Genomic DNA, 18,294 nt, shown 5'->3' with positions numbered 1-18,294 from the left:
TCCTGGAGGCAACATGGTTATTACCCAATTATCCATAAATGTCATAATTCGGTCCACCTTGGAAACAGCAGGCCCGGAGCCTCATCGGCAGAGCCTTTGAAGTGAGGCGTAATTAGCTGTGCAGTGAAGATAATTAGCAAAGTCCAGCTTTAAAGTAAATAGACTTCGTGCTGCACACTCATGGCTACGCACAAGGCCTCTTCGCGAGGCAGTGCGTAATTACGGCATTATGAAAGAGCAGCGCACGTTCAGGGGTGGAGGAAGAGGATGGAGCTTTCGGATGGTGGTTGTCAGTTCTGTTTACATTTAGCACATGCGTCTAGCTGTTTGTGTGTGTGTGTGTGTACAGTATTGCAGAGAGAAGCTCGTGGGCTTTTAGCTTCACGGTCGTTCGCCTGTCAGAAGAAAGGAGAGAGGATGAGGAGAGAAGTCCTTAAGAATAGAGCCTTCGTCCTGTGAGAACCCCTCCATCAGTCCCATCAGCATGACTTCTTATTTTTTTTTGTCTTTCTCGTTCTTCCAAGGGCAGCGCTGTGAGTGACGGGGCTTAATGTGGAATTGGGTTTGATCCTGGGGGCTCTGCCAAACGCTGTTGTGTGAGAATTGTTAGATTTACACTTTCTTCTCTGCTCCTTTGCTCTTTCAAACAAACAGAATTAGCTCTCAGCGAGCGGCCATTATGTGTAGCGCTGTGAAGGAATGGTTGTCTCTGGACCCAAAAGTACTGCAGTGGCCCGTGTGAGTGTTCTGGTGGAAAGCTACCAAGGAGCGTGTGCCAGAGAAACAGATAGAGAGAGAGAAGATGAGTTTAAATACATTTTGCTGAAACATTTTAAGGCTGTTTTCCTTCCGTCACAAACACATTTACTCTTGAATATAACTGAAGCGTTTGTTGCATATGGGCTGTGATCTTAGAGAAACGTTCTTACCTCCGTTCTTACACTTTTGTTTGCAAGCATCAATCAACTTTGTTCTTCCAAAATTATATCATGCACATTTAGGCAGACATTCCACAAACGCACATTTAATTGCAATTACGCACAGGATAAGATGTCAACTTTAACTAGTTGTTAAATCTGCTTTCATTGAACTTTTGTTTTCAAAATTTCCTTCAGATAACAGTAACTCTCCTCTCAAGATGGCTTCCCACTTCTACCATTGCTCCAGGCATCTGAGAAGTGATGAAATGATATGAAACGTTTGTCATTAACTTAGACCCAATCTGTCTCACTGAAGAGGCAAACTACATTATGTACAAGGAAAAATAAAACTCTAATCTCAGCCCAAAGACATGATGTGTCTTCCCCAGGCCTGCTCTAAATGTCAGTTTAGGTCAGTGTGTTAGCACCAGGGCCGGCGCTAGGGGGGGGCAGAGGGGGGCATTGCCCCCCCAAATTGTGTCTTTGCCCCCCCAAGCACAATGCAAGCAACGGCTTTTTTTTATTACCTCTGAACCAATCACAAAAATGCATTTTGCTTTACAGCGTGAAGATATTTCCTTGCTTATTCCTGATTGGCTCTTTGAGTCATATAAAAATCGGCAGACCGCCCCAAACGGTTCAGTTCGGCAGTATATGTTCTGTTAGTGTGAGTGAAAGACAGGTATACTGGTAAACACTCTTCTGAGTTTAAACTGACTTCCACATGGTAATATTTGCTTAACTGTGGTTTTTCGTTGCTTTAATGTTACTCACCTCTTACATAGGTGTTGCTTAAATTATTTTATTAGCCGTTAGCGGTTAGGCTAACTTGGTTCTCCTAAACCTGCGCGAACGGCGGAAGCGTTTAAATACTTGCCGCGCAGTGTTGTCCGAAACGATATGTGGTAATAAAAAACAGGGGAATGAACATTTACCTGACGAATTTTAATGTTGCTTTTTCAGATTTGAAAAGTGCTGGAATTTAGGCTTGAAAATGTTGATATTGTAACTACTTCGTTTCACAACAAATATCTGTCTGAATGAATAGTTCTCTTGTCTTAGGGAAACAAATACGAGCCTCTTGTAATTCCAGGACGAAACATGAGAGAAAGTGAAGATGTTAAGATTGGGCGTTTTGAAAGTGTGATTTAAAAAGCGAATTATTTTGAGTATATGTATAAATATTTAACTTAATTAAGTTTAACGTGTTGAGAAATATTGAACTGGACCTTTAAAGTGAGGTACAAGCGCTTTAATTCCACCTTGTATAGGTGTATGAACCCGGCAAACATGACATTGTTCATTGCGCTGAGGCGCGGCGCGCGCGAAGTTGCAAAATTCGAGAGGTGCACGACACCGCGCGAGGCTGCTCTTTCCCCCGTGCAAGCCGTCGCGGCTCATGGTTTAAACCACATATGTCAAAGTCAAGGCCCGCGAGCCAGATCAGGCCCGCGAATTGATTATCTATGCCCCCCTGGATGATATTGAATTACTATTAGAACCGGCCCGCAGGCCACAGCCGTCCGATGGTGTTTTGTACGCAAACACTACATTCCCCACAATGCAACGGTAGCCCGCGAAGTCACTGCAGCGCGAAGCGTCGCGAGGGTCCGCGCGGCGAAAATGACGTAATCGCAGTGGCTCCGCCAGCGCAATGAACAAAGTCATGTTTGCAGGGTTCATACACCTTTTTAAGGTGGAATTCAAGCACTTGTACGTCACTTTAAAGGTCCATTTCAATATTTTCCAGCACGTTAAACTTAAATATGTTAAATATTTATACATATACTCGAAATGATTCGAAATAATTCGCTTTTTATTCACATTATTTAATGGTTGTTTATTTTCCCCAATCTTAACGTCTTCACGTTCTCTCATGTTTCGTCCTGGAATTACAAGAGGCTCGTATTTGTTAACCTAATACAAGAGAACTGTTCAGTCAGACAGATATTTGTTGTGAAACGAAGTAGTTACAATTCAAAACATTTTCAAGTACTTTAGCCTAAATTGCAGCACTTTTCAAACCTGCAACACAAAGCAACATTAAAATTCGGAGTCGCGCACTATGGTCACTCGCGAAAGTATAAACCTAAATCAGCAGTCAGAGCAGACATCAACGTTCAGCTATCCCCCTTCTCAAAAATGACTAAACGTAAGGTGGACACTGAGAACGGGTTTCAAGCCAGGTGGGAGGCAGAGTACATGTTCACGGAGGTAAAAGGTAAACCTGTGTGTCTTCTGTGTGTCTTCATGTGATTTTTCTTTGAAGGAAGTTTGCTTTTATCTGTTTGCCTGTTGAAAAATGTTTTCACTTGAAATTACTGACAGATCCATAAGTAAATAGTGCTTTATTCATTTAAACATTAAATAATATACACTGTGTTAGGTCTTGGTTCAATAGGCTATGTGCAATCATTTCAATATGTTTTAATAAACATTGAACCAGTCCGGCCCTCGGCTTGTAGCAAATTAGTTTTTTTGGCCCTTTGTGTTTTTGACTTTGACATCCCTGGTTTAAACGATTCCTCGCCATCACAGCCAGTATTGTTATACTGTGCATAAATACCGCATTGTACCAGTACGTTTCATAACATCAATAAAAACTTCAATACTTTACCAGATTTTTTACCATTAAAGTGCAGTAGATAGATTTCTTATTTTATGTACTTTCATATTTTTTTCTTTTTCAAAATAGAAATGTGACGAATACTCCCTTTTATAACAGAATTTGTATTCTTTTGTTTTCTTTATATTTTAATTTCCCAGTAATATAAATATTCTCACTCATTCCTATTTCCATGTTTGAATATTCTCAGTCTGTGTATAGGTACATTTGTCAGCCTTTCAAGTTGTTCTATTAGTAATGGCAGTATTGAAATGAAATACAATTAGATAATCTTTGTTCTCCATTTACATAATCAACATGTATTTTTTAATCATTGTGTTTTAAGTTTTAAGTTCGAAAATGTGCATTTTTATTTCTTTACCTAATACATCACTTTAAGCCAGTATCAATAGTCATCATTCATGCACAAATCAAGCCTTGAATATATTTCTGGCTTCATAAACATGACTATCAACATGCCCCCTCATTATGTTTTACTGCCCCCCCAAGCAAAGCAGTCCAGAACCGGGGCTGGTTAGCACTGAACTGTGTTCACACAAGGGCCCATTCTACCTGTCTTAAGATAGCGTTCCCTCCTCACTGAAACAGGCACCAACTTTTCATTAGCGTGATACGCCTTATCTGCTGTGGAAAGAGTGACGTTCCTGGTTTATCCTGCCGAGTTCGGGCGATAGCCACACTGCTGCTAAGCTCTAGGACTCTGACGGAGGCGGCTTCCTGGACACCATAGCGGGACGCAGGTTTGCGCTCATTCAAAACTGCTGCCATCTGTAAAAACAGAACAGCGGTTTTTATTTGGTTGTTTGATCAATGCATTTAATAAAAAAAGAAGCCTTCTGCCTCTTTGTGTCTGGCACAGCGATGTGGTGATATCTGAAGTTTTATATCTTCTGGATCTTTGTCTAATATAAAAAACACAGCACAATTGTCCTGCGATTGACACGAGGTCGCAGAACCATTAACTGCAGCATCATCGTCTCCTGCACGCGGCTGCCGCACCTCGTGCCAACATCTCCCAGTGTCCCTCGGTGCAGTGCGAATGCGCGCGCGTTTAAACCTCCGCTTTAAGCCTGGTTTATACTTTCGCGAGCGACCGTAGCGCGCGGCTCCGCCCACCTCGCGCGACCCTGCGCGAGCGGTGTAGGCGTTTATACTTTCGCGAACGTCGCGAGCGTCGCTGCAGTGTTCTCCGAAACGATAGGTGGCGATAGGTGGCAGTGGAGAATAAAAAACCCCTGCAAAACCGGGGAAAGAACATTTTTACCTGACCAGAGACCGTATTTAAACACATCAGGCATCAAACGTAAATATGGCTTTGCAGTGTTGTCCGAAACGATACGTTAACAAATACGAGCCTCTTGTAATTCCAGGGCGAAACATGAGAGAACGTGAAGACGTTAAGATTGGGCGTTTTGAAAATAAACAACCATTAAATAATGTGATAAAAAAAGCGAATTATTTCGATTCATTTCGAGTATATGTATAAATATTTAACTTAATTAAGTTTAACGTGCTGGGAAATATTGAAATGGACCTTTAAAGTGACGTACAAGTGCTTTAATTCCACCTTGTATAGGTGTATGAACCCGGCAAACATGACTTTGTCCATCGCGCTGAGCCTGGTTAGCCTGGGTAGCCTGGTTTATACTCGACGCGCCGCGAGCGTATACAAAGAACATTTTTACCTGACCAGAGACCGTATATACACACCAGGCATCAAACATAAATATGGCTTTGCAATGTTGTCCGAAATGATATGTGGTAGTATAAAGAAACACCCCTCAAAAAAAGGGGAATGAACATTTACCTGACGCATTTTGATGTTGCTTTGTGTTTCAGGTTTGAAAAGTGGTGGAATTTAGGCTAAAGTACATTAAAATGTTGAAATTACGTTAACAAATACGAGCCTCTTGTAATTCCAGGACGAAACATGAGAGAACGTGAAGACGTTAAGATTGGGCGTTTTGAAAATAAACAACCATTAAATAATGTGATAAAAAGCGAATTATTTCGAGTATATATATTAATATTTAACTTAATTATGTTTATCGTGCTGGAAAATATTTAAATGGGCCTTGAAAGTGCCGTACAAGTGCTTTAATTCCACCTTGTATATGTGTATGAACTCTGCAAACATGACTTTGTTGATCGCGCTGAAGCGCGGCGCGCGCGCGAAGTTACAAAATTCGGGAGGTGCACGACCTCGCGCCGCGACAGCGCGCGATGCCCTCGCGCACGGGCGGAGCCTCCGCGATTACGTCATTTTCGCCGCGCGGACCCTCGCGCCGCTCGCGGCGCGTCGAGTATAAACCAGGCTTTACGCGCCACCCGAGTCGCTAATGTATAGCTGAGCCTTCCGAGCGGAACCGGCGCGGTAACATTAAACGGTAATGAAGGCGCGATGGCTCAGCGCCCGCGCGGCAGGAGACGGGCCCAACCCGCCGTCACCGCATCTCCACGGTGAATAATGTGCAATATTGCTTAATTGTCAATAGACTGAATCTGTTTGTTTTTTTTTGTTTGTTTGTTTTTTTGCTGGCTTTTTCGCATTTATTTATTGTTTTTTTTCTTTGTTTTGTTGCTTTTGTGTACTTTGGCGCTGATGAAGACAAATGAAGACTGCTCCATTACACAAAGGGAGTTATCAGAGTTGCACAGTAGGCCTGTGTCCTATACTTCACCAGAGAAGGACAAGCTTCACTGTATACTAAATAACTGAGTTGCACTCAATCTCTCAAGATATTTAACTCTATAATACAATTATTTTAAAGAATATTATGCGTGCATATTGCATAATTAAGTTTTGGTTCCTCGTGCGATGACTTGAAGAACATGTCATTTAGCAGCCCGTTTCTCGCCCAGGCAAAAGCTACACAGATCCTGGACAACAGAGGAGGTGACAGAGGAGTCTGGGATTGGGGTAGACGAAGGCCTAAAGTCTGGCTCTTTAAAAGGACCCGGCCCGTTCTGGTTTGGTCCGAAGCAGCAGTCTGTCGTGACCTCTGCCCGTACTGGCTGCACTGTGGGTGGACGAGAAAGCACGTGAAATGGACTCCGGTGGACTTCACTGGTTGGTAGAGTAATTTATTCACCGTAGGTCTGATGCCTGTGGCAAAATATGTGTGTGATTGTGTGTGTGTGTATGAGAGAGAGAGAGAGAGAGAGAGGATGGCAAATGCTAAAACACTCCATTAGTGGCTATCTGCAAATAATGCTGCAGAATACATTGCAGGAAATGACCTGAAATGATGTGGTGGGTTCCATCCCATTTGGATTCAGGGCACTTGTGTCCTATGCTCCCCTAAGCGGATGTGCTAACCCCTCTCTACATACTCCAAACTCCACGTCCTGCCCTGCCTCCCTCTGTGTGAACTCCTGCGTATGTGTTGACCACCACCACGGCTGAGATTGGGCAGTGGGTTCCTCGGGCCAGTTCATTGTGCATTCTTCCCCTCGGCCTTACCCCGCCAGGGCTGCCCGGTACCGTTTCCCTATCGGCAGCAGGCAGGCCGTGGGCATCAATCTCTGTGCTGTCACCGCTGGCTCTGGACCAGCCCTCTAACAGATCTATTATTGGGGAGAGCCATGCGTTTTCACACAAAATGGGCGAAGCGGTTAGTTGGGCTGCTGGGTAATGGAGAAGGCTGCGGATGTGTGGATGCATCACTAGCTGCCGCTCATTAACAAGCCAGCGGTCAAACGGGTGTGATTGGTGATTCCGCAGAATAGATAGAAATGGATTAACAGATTGGACATTCATTTGAAATACCTTAAACTCGTGTACTCTCATGGGAAAATGCTCTTTAGGCCATGAAAACCTGAAAGTATATGTGATTAATTTTGATAAGCTTTTTGTTATGGGTTAAATAACCCATATGGGTGCCTTGCCAACAGTTACCGTAATCACACACAAATACATACAGCTAGACACATGTGCTAAAAGTCTGTAAAATTCCCCTGAAATAGCTGACCGTGGTTATTTTCAGTCTACTGCAGCATTAATAAGTTCCTTCACAGAAGATACACATATGGTGACTCTCTGGCTTCCTGCCGTGAAGCACTCAGCCTTAAGCTCCGAGTATCACATTTGATGATTTTATTCCATCAACATGCTTGTCTAGTTTTTTTTCCCCACATATGGTTTCGAAAATGGGTGAAATGGGAGTGTTAAACAAGTGTTGCAATTTGTATGGCCAGAATACAGCTTAGGAAATTTTATTCGTATTTAATGGGTTTTTGTTAAAGTTGCATAACTCATGACTTGATTTGACTGATCTGGCATATCAGTGCTGCTCCAAATATTCCCTGGCGTTTCATAGCCAGTGCAAACGCCGTGTCTCATGTCCTCTGTATTCAAATCAGCTACTGATTGGAGTTCCTTTCCTCTGTGTCGCCTGACTAACTAGGCATTGTCCAAGCAGGGATGAAACATTAATAACTGATTGCTGCAAAAGTGTGCTTGTCAAGTTAGGCTGGGAAAGGGCTGAACTATGAGAACTCTACAATAAACCACCTTTCCGTATCTCAGCCTCCCGTCTCTCTGCCTTATGCATGGGAAACATTCACAGAAATGAAAACAAGGCTGTTTAACGTTGAACTCTTTAAATCTGACCTTTAAACCTGTGGAATTAGAGTGAAAATTTGGAATTAGAAAAAGAAATGGTGATATGGAGTGGTGAAAATTGGTTAATTAAAAATAGACCATATTTTTCCAGTCATGTTATTGTTCAAAGTAGCATTTAAGGATGAAGTGTTTGTTTTGATTTTCTTTGTTTGGTGTAGAAAGCAGACTTACGTAGTATATTGTCAAAGGGATTTCCACAAATATAACCCCATTCAGAAAAAAATTATTTGCCTGAAGTTGAAAAACTAGTCGTGGCTGCAAACTCATCTCAGTTTCAGCTTTTTATGTCTGAAGCTAAGGAATGTGGAGGTTAACCACCCTTTGCCCAGTGAATTGTGAAACTGCTCTAGTGAGGTGTCAGTAGGTGCATGGCATTATGGGTACTTCTCACATGTTGCTGCTCCATTCAGTCCTCTACTGTGCCTGAGTGCTTCCACTGGGTTATTGCAGCTATATTCTTTCATCTTTAAATTGTCCCCAAACACAAAGCTATTTCAGATGTTTTATTGGCAGACAGAAAGTGATAGAAAAAGAATTATTTGTTATGACTTTGCTACTCCCACAAACCTCTCCTTCTCTTTGTTTATTTCGGTCCTGCCTCTCCAGGAGATGTTGCGCTGAAATGGGAGATTGTTCCTGTGAAAACACATAACAGCCAACAGCAAATCTCTGTTACACCTGTGGATTTCCGCTATTTAGGGAGCTGTCTATATTTAATGCAATTGAAATACCGTCATATTCAAGGAATCAGAGTGCAGAATCGGTGTCGCGGCTTTCTCCACGCTGCCTCACTGCAAACAAGATTGCTTTGTATCTGTAACTTTGAATTATGCCTGTGTGTTCATGTTTTATTCGCCCTGATCTTGTTTTTGGAGTGGCCTGATACAAAGCACGGGGTCGGAAATAGACACATCACATCTCACCCACCATAAAAAAAATAAAAATAAAATTACAAACCACCTGATGTTCCTGAAATAGACTTCCTCATTATGCACAAAAAGCGAAATGTTTTTTTTTTTCTGCCTGTTAATAAATCCCTCTGGTGTCTCTAAACTTCTGCCTCCATTCAGCGTGCAGGGAAACATGACAGGGAGGTCTTGATCTGAGCCACTAAGGTAATCAAAGTAAGAATGCTGAGTTCTTGTGTTTCACAGCAAGACTTTGTTTTAAGTGACAGTGAGGTATCTTGCTATCCAATACCATACATGCTTATGGTGGAAAACCAAACTTATAACACCAGATTGCATATTATGAATCCAAATGGCGTTAACTGTATGCTTAACAACATCTTCGCCCTATAGCGGATGATCTTTGAGATCACCTACTCTTTCAGGTCCACAGTTCTGCTGAGGACTTTTAGCTCACTAGTACAGGTGCAGGTCACCTGCGTTTTCGCCGTGATAAGATAGATTGGCTTCTTGAAGGTCCTCTGACATAGGAGGCTTATGGCTCAGTTGGGAGTCCCAGAAGTGCAACTTGCCTCTCTACGGTTAAGAACCGCACTGGTCAGCACTCGAACTCTGCACTTGTGACTGATTTTAACATTCCCATTGAAAAGAAAGGAACAACACAGACCAGAATGAAAGTACATTAAATTCACATCTGTGATCTTAGTGTGATGCAGGCTACCAAAATTTGTAGGGAATAAAAATTGCATAACCTTTGACTGCCAACCCTAGTCCCTTCACCATCAGATAGCTTGGCCACTGACTACTCTCATTTAGTGTACATTACTTCTGTGGCAGGTTGGAAAGGTCTCAGTTTTGCTTTGTGGCCAAATTTCTGTCCTGTCTTTACCGCTCTCTTCCGATGTCTTGTCTAAAACTGCCTGCTTGCACTTTTGCCTTCTCTTAGTCTTTACTTTTTGGCTTTGACATGGTTATCACAACTGTAATCCTCACTTTGATCAACTTTGCATCTCTGTCATGCCAGGGCATGTAAGCTATTAACCTCATGTCCGTGCATACGATTGTGATGTTCCTACCGCACTAAAGGCAGAAAGGTCTCTCCCAACCGCCAACAAGGACAGAAGGGGTTAAGTACCTGCTAAATTGCGGGTCTGAGGGGGGGGGGGTGAGAGGCACCGCCGATAAGCCCCGCCGGACGGCTGATCACGGAAGCATTTCTGGGAACGTCATGCGATCAAGCTCCTTATTGAGGCCTCTCATCTCTGACAGGCCTTTCCTGCATTTTTAAATGGCACAGCACATCCCAAAACGCAGGTAAATGTGCGGCTGCTGAGGACAGAAATTATTCAGTGGGCGAATCAGCTCGCGGCTGACGGCTTTGTTAATGTCTCAGCCTGTCTTGGACAGATAACGACTGTAAAACCCTTTCCTAACGACCTTGCACTGTAAAAAAAAAAAAAAAAAACTCACTAACGATCTCGTTAGAATTCCCGTCTGCGGCACTGCCCAGTGATCTGGCCAAGAGCAAAGAAATGAGACATTTGCGATATTACAGCTTTGACAGCCTCCAAATAATAGCACATAACTTGATACTTTATGTCGAACCCGTAGTGGTATTAAAATGACAGCTGTGTTGAAGGGTTATGGTGTTAGTGATAACGGCAAACACAGGGAGACTCGCAGTGGTTAACAGCTTTTAATTTTTATTTTAATTCAAAGTAATGGTGCCTGTCTACTAAATTACTCCAATTTCATTCTGTTTACATCTGGCATCTGAAAAAAAGCATATTCTCTGTTTGTTGGCTTGAATAAAATGTAATTATTCTGACATGTTGTGCCTAAAAAGAAACATCCTATATTTATTCATTTTGATTATCTGAAACATTTTAAGATGTTTTTCTTGCGTGAAATGCAACAGAGGCAGGTTCACTATAAGGCAATAGGTGAGAATAATTGCAAATTAAATGCTATTGGTTAGTGGGCCTATTCAAATTAGTTACTGCATCAGGCTTGTTTTGGTTGGAGGGTTTCATTCAGGCTTGTGGGAAGCAACTTTTCTTTTATTACATTTCCTGCAGAAACAGGGTTGAATACATGAAAAGGACAACCGAAAAGCCTGCAGCTATAAATGTACTGCGCATGTTATGCTGCTGAAATCAAATCAAGCTCCATTGGTGGAATGGAGCATAAGTGGGTCAACAGACCAACTTAAAAACGATGATTTGTTTCTTTCTGTTTTGTTTGTACTAAGTGCCTCAGAGCTCGGTGCTGTATTGTGGGGTGCAAGAAGTGACACTGTCGGGTTCAGGCAGGCTGGATCTGCTAACGGCCCCAGGCGTTGGGGAACCTGGGCGAGGTGTAAAACATGCCCCTCCCCCTTAGTAGGAGAGAAACACACACAGTTATTAGCTGGGACAAAAGTTCTGGCGTTTATTTATTCTATTTATTTATTCTGGTTATTCAGAAATCAGTATCAAAAAAGCAATTCAAGTACAATCTGATAAATCAGTATCAATGCACAGTCTTTCATAAACATTTACAAGTTTAAAAGACAAAAATGCAATTATCTAAAATATTGAATTGCTTTAATCTATATTTATAATTCATCTATATAACCCACACACTCTATGGCTAATGTTATTACATGAAACAGAATGAATAGTTTGATGATTAAAGACAAACAGGACATGTATAACCATTTCCTTCAACCTTTCATTAATATTTTCTCAAGACAAGAGTAGCCTACTTGTTAGCACTAAACATCAAAAGCTGAAATATTGGGCTAGACTGTGTTAACAGTAGTGCTTGAATGAAGAGTGACAAAACAGAACTTAACCAGCTGAATCACTATCACAATAGATGCATAAAAATGTCAGGGAAACCCCTTTAGGATTTTCCAACACCACAATTGGGGGTGATTCTTATAAAGTTGTATTTTACCTTAGTACAATTGAAACAAATAGCTAGCTGGCATTCATACTGCAACACCCTAAGTGTAAGAGATACCCCATTACTGTTCTACATAGACTGCCAAGTTCCCTCTACTGACCTGTAGCTAGTTCCTTAAAGCAATTATGCAACTGTCTTCACTTGGGTGGGGAGGCAAGACAATTTTTACCCAGAGTGGTTTTGCCAACCAATAATAACTAATAACTCCAGACTTCTGACCTTTTATAGTGACAAACCTCCGGATGTGCTGGATATGCTGATCTCACCGCAGATTCTCAAATGGTTCTTGAAGTTTTCTCAGATGCCCATAGAAACATCAATTTCATGGTATTCTTAAAGTTCCCCTCCATGTTCCATGTGTGTCCTCTGCAATTCTTTGTTGCAGATCTGAGGTCTTTTGTTGGAGCTCCAGCTCTAGAGAGAACCTCGGGTGACCTGATTGCGATGGTTCAATCTGTGCTGCATGGGCAGACATTATATGTAATTTCACCTTTCTCATCAAAGTCATCAGAACTTTAGTCGGTGTACTCAGAGTTCTCTCTAAATGCTGTTCTCCAGACAGAACACAGAGCTGACTAAATAATCTACTTTCTCCCAATAACTACATAGTTTTCAAGGACCCATCTCTTCTGACAGCTTACAAGCAAGCACTTTGTCAACAACTTGCAATCCATTTCATACCTCTATCACAGTAAAACTTCCCTTTGACTGAGGATGTTTGTTTTCTGATGCAATTTCATAAACTTAATCTTGCATCCTTTTTGCCCAAATTGCAACAATTATGCAAAATTGTTAAGGTCGGTTTTCTTCCTTTGTGTTCAGGTCAAAAACGGATCTAATTGTAAACAAGGTGGTCTTCCATAAAGGAAAAAGAATGGGGCCAATCAAGTAATTTCATGTTTCATGCCTAAGCATGAACTAAGATATACGTGTGAATAAGACTTTTCTCCCACATCTGAAAAACTGTATGGTTCAACCCCTCTACAGGTTTCCCTGGGGAGTGTAAGAAGTTTTACAGGAATGTGAAATACCAGCCAACTCTCATAACCTCTGAAATAAACCATTTTCAAATTCATGCCCTTGGCTATGATGTACTGTAATTTCTCTAGAAAACCAAAATGAGGGATGATAGCATAAAATATTTTCTCAGCTGTCTTGCCAGACACATTTGGTTATGTAAACTTGTGTAAAATCAGTAAAATAAACAACAATAAGACAAGATTCCTAGCCATTGTTATATTCCTATTCCTATGCCTCCAATGAAGATCATGAACTGCCATGATCTCAAATCATGCAGCGGTGGAGACTTGAATGCAGAGGTGCATTAGTTGGAAGGTAAGGATATTTTTGCTCCATACATGCACATTTCTCAATCTCACAGTCCTCACCTTCACACCGCACGTATGGCCATAGACTTTTTCTCAAACCAACATAATGACCTTGTCTGTGGCTACATGGCCCACGTCATCATGAAAGGTGCTTGGGAACAATGGACTTAAACTTGGGTCATGATGACTTGACCCTACTTGTCTGTACAGAAGTGCTTCATCTATAATGAGCTTGTTCCACTTCTGAACCATCCTCCTTGTCTCCTTGGGCATCTGCTTCTCATCCGTCTCATTTGGATTCCAATCTTTCCTTTTCAGGTTCACATCTTTAATGGCCAAATCCTATTGCTGTGCATTTCTCATGTCTTGGGGTGGGGTGATGGATACACCTGGGGTTGACACACTCGACCAATCAAGTCGGCCGTGCTGCTTCCTCTCCAACTACTCCGTTCCCTTGGCAATTTGCTATGACAAACTTTCTATAGTTTCATCAACGTTATCTTTAAGCAGGACAGGAAAGCATTAAAGTGCTTTAGCATCTATATTTGTCTTACTAGGGCGATGCTTTATAGCTAAATGAAAGTCTGCCCACTCACCAACCCAACAATGTTCAAATGCATTGAACCTTGCTGTACCGAAAATATAGGTAAAGCTGAATATTGTCTGAATACATAGTGAAATTGAGTGCATAATAAAACTAGTTTTGGAATTTGTCACAGATGGCCCATTCTAAGGCCACATATCCAAGCCTTCCAGAGTGCATATGGTAATTTTTCTCAGCAGACGTGAGGGTCCTAGATCTATACCTAATTACACAAAGTTTACCTTGCTGATGTTGATAAAGGACTGCTCTTAGTCCCTCATTAGAAGCATCGGTTTGCAGTACAAAAGAAAAAGTCTGGATACACAAGAATGGGTGAAATCAGTTTCATTTCACCGTTGGGAGGAACACTGTTCACCCAACCTATCCTAACACATTATATGAGTAGTGGGAGCAGGAATTATTGGGTGAACATGTCCCCATGCCCCTAAAAACTTTGGTGGGTTGGTCAGCAAGTCTACAAATCTTGCCACCGCAGCACTGTGCTCATATGTCAACTTAACTGGTGATACAGAGGACAGTTGATGGGTTTTTTTTTTTTGGACATTTCCACCACGTTTACTGGAATTTTGTAGAAGTTGAAACAAAGGTCATGCTAACATAGAAATGCCATGCCCAAAGAAGAAATGATAACTAAACAATGAGTGATTCAATAATAACTAACCATGGAGTGATTCAATAATAACTAACCATGGAGTGATTCAATGATAACTAACCATGGAGTGATTCAATAATAACTAACCATGAAGTGATTCAATGATAATTAACCATGGAGTGATTAAATGATAACTAACCATGTAGTGAGTCAATAATAACTAATCATGGAGTGATTCAATAATAACTAACCATGTAGTGATGCAGTGATAACTATCCATGGAGTGATTCAATGATAACTAACCATGTAGTGAGTCAATAATAACTAACCATGGAGTGATTCAATGATAACTAACCATGGAGTTATTCAATAATAACTAACCATGGAGTGATTCAATAATAACTAACCATGGAGTGATTCAATGATAACTAACCATGGAGTGATTCAATAATAACTATCCATGGAGTGATTCAATAATAACTAACCATGGAGTGATTCAATGATAACTAACCATGGAGTGATTCAATAATAACTAACCATGGAGTGATTCAATATTAACTAACCATGGAGTGATTCAATGATAACTAACCATGGAGTTATTCAATAATAACTAACCATGGAGTGATTCAATGATAACTAACCATGGAGTGATTCAATAATAACTATCCATGGAGTGATTCAATAATAACTAACCATGGAGTGATTCAATAATAACTAACCATGGAGTGATTCAATGATAACTAACCATGGAGTGATTCAATGATAACTAACCATGGAGTAATTCAATATTAACTAACCATGGAGTGATTCAATGATAACTATGATAACTATCAATGATAGTTATGATAGTTATCAATGATAACTAACCATTCAATAATAACTAACCATGGAGTGATTCAGTGATAACTAACCATGGAGTGATTCAATATTAACTAACCATGGAGTGATTCAATATTAACTAACCATGGAATGATTCAGTGATAACTAACCATGGAGTGATTCCTCACTGTAGCACACCTTTTGTCTTTAATTGCAAGTTTTAAATTTTTTGTTTTTATTTGTACTCCTTCACCACAGACAAGATAGACCATATTGAACGTGGTGGTTAAAAAACTCACATTTTGGTTTCAGTTTAATCCCACTTTTTTCATACCTTACTCAGCACTTGTCTCAGGTCTGTGACATGAGCTGTGAATGTCTGGGAAAATAACAGGACTTAGTGGAAGTATAGTGAACAGTACTCATCTTGTCAAGGAGGTCTTGGATTTGGGGCAGTGGGTGCCTATCAGGGACTTTTTTACAAACACAGAAAAATGGTGAAGTTAACTTTCTAATCCATATATGATCTAAACGATTCTGAACATATTCTGTCACGTCTTTATAAGGTGCCTTTTGAATGCCATTATAACATTTCTATACAGGAATAGAACATTTTATATTAAATTTCCTCATATAACATTTGTCTACGTCTTGTTCCTTCTCCTTAAGCTGAGATACATCAACAGGGCCACTTACCATGGATTTCAATTTTCTGGTTGGCCAAGACACAAAAAATTACTTTAGATTGAGTTTATGGGCTGAGTTTGGTATGAGCATCTGTGTGTGGTAATAACTTCCTCTATCCTGCCTAAAGCAGCCCTCTGTTGTAAGTACATATCATGAGTTGAATTCTGAACACACATTGACAGTGTATCCCTGCACATTTGCTCTATATGATGTTACAGAGACAATGGCTTTAGCAATATGCTCATTTAAATTCAAGAATTCACTTCTCAAGCAGCTTAGAGTGAGGACATCAGGTGTATCCCAGTGTTCCTGAATCAGTTCTACAATGACATTAACTCAAAGCAGTGGCTTGTCTGAAAAGATAATTTGAATGGATATTCTTTCTTGATTAAGACATAGAATTTCAAGATGCATATATTTCCAGCCATCAAAGGGAATATTCCATTTGCCTGCCTTTACATGTAGGAGCCCAGAGAGAAAACAGTCAAAAAGCATTATCGCTACAACTGGCCATTTAGACATCACCCACTCCGTCCAGATAACACAAACTTGTGCCCCTGTATCCAAGAACATCTTTTAGGACCCTATTTTAATCACATGAGACTGTATATTTACCTCAAATCAACAGAGCCATGCACCATACATTAACACTCCTAGACATTTGTCATTGATGATCCCTTAGGCTTATAAAGGGGACATACATGTAAAGGGTGGCTAGAATCAGTCACTGGCTGGCACTGTTAAAGCAGCCCACAGCCTGTCCAATTTGGACATAGTGAAAGCAATGGCACCATCTCTCATGCACTTGTTGGGGACTCTCCTGGCACCTCCCCTTGGCAAATGTTCTCAGGGACAGGGTGGTTATGGATGGTGTAACACCGCTACTCTGGGTAGGCTCTAACTTCATGAATTTCACTGACATCTCCAGTTTCCGAGGTAATGCAAACACACGGGCAGAAACTGGGCAGGTCTAGGGAGGACATGGCACAAACAGGCAAAGCCAGACACTGTAAACACATAGACTAAACCTAAGGGGTCTGGGGGGCCTAAACACTGCAACATTAAGGGCTTGTCTACTTGAGCTTCCAGATGTTCCGGTGTTGTGACTTTGTCTAAAACATTTACCAATGTATTGATTATGTACTGTACTGCAACACAGCAACAAAACACATCCCACAAGCACCATTGCAGCAATTACTGTAGATATCTATGCTCAAACATAGTCAAATCAGGTAATGTTAGCTAGCAAGCTAACTGGGAGAATGTTGGATACTGTAACTAGCTAGCCAGCAGCAATCCAATAGGTGTAGTCATTCTCCAACTCACTGCTACTCTCCTACATGCTACAGTACGCATTCACATCCTGAACATCTTTCTGTAGTTCATTCGTCAAGCTGATTTTCCTGAAGCCGAACCACTTCCTGTGAATGGTGGCTGAGGTTGACTCCTCTTAGAAAATGTTAGTTAGCTAGATAGCTGCTAGCAAGCTTGCTCTCTGAGGCGATAGACTGAATTAAACACAATACGGACAAGACAACAATTTTTATGCAGAGCTATAGATACTGATATTTGCTGGGTAATAGAACTTTTGCTCTACTGACTTGCATGTCAGAGACACCAAAGAGAACTAATCAGAGGTGTCAATTCCAGGTTCAGAAAGTAAAAGTCCTCACCAGGATTTTGCTCAAGCTTGCTAGATTTTTTAATTAGTGCAATCCCAAAATTAGTGGAATCAACACAATCCAGGAAGCCTGAGCAAAATCCTGGTGAGGACTTTTACTTTCTGAACATGGAATTGAAACCTCTAGAACTAATACAAAGTTTCAACCATAAAATATATATATATATAAATAAAGAAAGAATGCTTCAGGGCCATTGAAAAAATATTCAGGAGTTAATCCCCAGAAACCACCCTCCTACTTTACTGGAGGACACAAACCATGTTTCTCAGAAAATGTGAACTAGATAATTGTTAGCTATTGCATAACTCTGTTGTTCACTTAAAATAGAAATTTAAACAGCAGGATCAAAAACAAATATAAACTGATGAACTTTAGGTGTATCAGTATCACAATACACAGTAACCAATTAATACATTTAAAATAAATGTATTAACTAAATCCACATTAACACATTATTTAAAAGATTAAGCTGCTTACATTAATAATATAGTCTAAATTAAAATCTGATCAAAATCATGCTGTTTCATTATCCTAGTGAGTATTTCACAGATAAAC

Source organism: Brachyhypopomus gauderio, chromosome 5 (assembly GCF_052324685.1).
Source record: "Brachyhypopomus gauderio isolate BG-103 chromosome 5, BGAUD_0.2, whole genome shotgun sequence".
Taxonomy (NCBI): Eukaryota; Metazoa; Chordata; class Actinopteri; order Gymnotiformes; family Hypopomidae; genus Brachyhypopomus; species Brachyhypopomus gauderio.
Note: the sequence above shows the minus strand (reverse complement) of the source record.